The sequence below is a fragment of the Polypterus senegalus genome, chromosome 6 (assembly GCF_016835505.1).
Source record: "Polypterus senegalus isolate Bchr_013 chromosome 6, ASM1683550v1, whole genome shotgun sequence".
NCBI classification, from domain to species: Eukaryota; Metazoa; Chordata; class Cladistia; order Polypteriformes; family Polypteridae; genus Polypterus; species Polypterus senegalus.
This window is the reverse complement of record NC_053159.1, coordinates 187,481,168-187,483,700: the sequence shown is the minus strand read 5'-3', so window position 1 is coordinate 187,483,700 and position 2,533 is coordinate 187,481,168.

Genomic DNA, 2,533 nt, shown 5'->3' with positions numbered 1-2,533 from the left:
CTATGTCGGTTTTCCTTCCAATTACTCAACAAACTGCATGCTAGGTTGGTGTTGGTGTGCATGCGAGTCGGTCCTCCAGTGCAATGGTGTCCCATCGCGGGTCAGCCCCTGCATTATGTGTATCCAGTGCTGCTAGAATAGGCTCTGGCCAACCACAGGACTGCACTGCATCAGTCGTGTTGGACACCGTTATGTCATTTTAAAGAGTCGCTGAAAACACACCCTGCTGCTGGTACGGCTTGAAAGGAGCTCCTCTGCTTGACTGAGATGCGAGTGAAAGTGGAGGAAGCTCTCATGGAGAGGAATGGAGGGGAAAAAGGAAGGAAGGAAAAAGGAAGAAAGAAAGGAAGGAAGTGTGATGAGTCAGCAACACCAATGAGTTTGGCGCTCAAGTCAGACAGAGTCAGCAGGGTGTGGACATCAAACACTGTGGTACCAGAAAAGGGCAGTGAGACAGAGCTAGTCAACGACGGGACACAAAACCTGCAGGAGCTCAATGAACCGGGGGCACAATATGCCCAAATCTCACCACACGCATAATAGCATCATGGACTGGGCACTGATTCCTTTCTTCAAGGTCCTAGTCTATCTATCTATCTATCTATCTATCTATCTATCTATCTATCTATCTATCTATCTATTATATAGTGCCTTTCACATCTTGCCTACTATAATAAAATTAATATCTATCTATCTATCTATCTATCTATCTATCTATCTATCTATCTATCTATCTATCTATCTATCTATCTATCTATCTATCTATCTATTATATAGTGCCTTTCCATTCTATCTATCTATCTATCTATCTATCTATCTACAAAGAGGCCTAACAAAGGCACGGTGACAATTAACCTCTGTTTGAACCCGGGACTGTGTGCTGGCAGTTGTATCTGGAGTTTAGGGTTCTGGTGCCAAGGAATTGGTCACATGTGACATCAGCAATTCCATCCATCCATCCATTTTCTTTTGATTATCCAGAAAACAGGAAAACAGCCTGATGTCCAGACGTCCCGTTTCCCCGTCACCACCTCCAACTCCTTCGGGGGGATACCGAGGTTTTCTCAGACCAGCCAAGAGATATACTCTCTCCGGCACATCCTGGTTTTGCCCCAAGGTCTCCTCCTGGGTGGACATGCCCAAAACACCTCCATCTCCAATGTGGAGGAGCAGCGGCTTCTCCTAAAATGTCTGCACTTCTCACCCACTTTCTAAGGCTGAGTCCAGACACCCCTATGAAGGAAGCTCATTTTTGCCACTTGTGTTCATGATCTTGTTCTTTCTGTAGCTACCCAAAGCTCATGACCTAAGGTGAGGGTCAGAAGGTGGATCGACCAGTAAATCAAGAGCTTCACCTTTTGGCAACAGTACAACATCCACAATGCTACGATCTGCCTGTCAATCTCCTGCACCAATCAACCATCACTTGTGAACAAAACTGTATGGCTTGAGGTAGCACCTCACCCCAACCAGTAGAAAGCAGACCACCCTTTTTCCAACTGTTGAACCTTGACCTCAAGCTTGGAGGTACCAATGCTGCTTCACACTCACACAGCCCTATGAGGCCCACAGGACTACATCATACAATACAATACAATTAATTTATTATAGAGCCTAAAATCACACATGGAGTGCCGAAATGGGCTTGAACAGGCCCTGCCTCTCGACAGCCCCCCGGCCTCAACTCTCTAAGAAGACAAGAAAAAACTCCCAAAAAAAAACCATAGTAGGGAAAAAATGGAAGAAACCTCAGGAAAGGCAGTTCAAAGAGAGACCCCTTTACAGGTAGGTTGGGCCATGCAGTGGGTGTCAAAAAGAAGGGGGGTCAATACAATACAATACAATACATAGAACAGAGCACAAGTCACCCTTAATACAATACAATAGTACAATAGAAATATTACAAATGCTTATCAGAATTCAACAGTAGATGATATCCCATAATAGGATTTGGATTTGTTCAGAGTCCTGGTGACCTCGGCCATTAAGCTGCCTCCTCCTATTGGCCATTCCACAGCTGAAACAGTGCTGGGCCAGCCAATGCGATGAAAAGACCCCTCTACCCGACGATTCCTGCGATTCTCCACCAGAGATGACTTTACTTTAGGCAGGCAAAACAACTTGGCAGGTGGGCAGTGGAACCAAGTGGCACATTTGAGTACCGAGAAGAGAAACAGAACAGGTGAAGGTTAATAACAAATTCTAACTGTCCTGTTACTTATGTTTTAGTGTTAATGACTGACAACAGAGATGCAGTCTGTTCAGTTAATCAGCAGCTCTAGTCAGGGTGTGCTAAACTGAAGTTGTGAGTCTTCAGCCTGAGAGTGAAGGGGCATCTCTTATAGAAGCAGGAAGACCACTCCACAGTTTAGGGGGTCCCGTAACTAAAAGCTTGACCTCCCACTGTTATTTTATTAATCCTTGGAATCCTAAGCAGACTGGAATCTTGAGATCTTAATGTCAGTCAGTCAGTCATTTGCCAACCCACTATATCCTAACTACAGGGTCACAGGGGTCTGCTGGAGCCAATCCC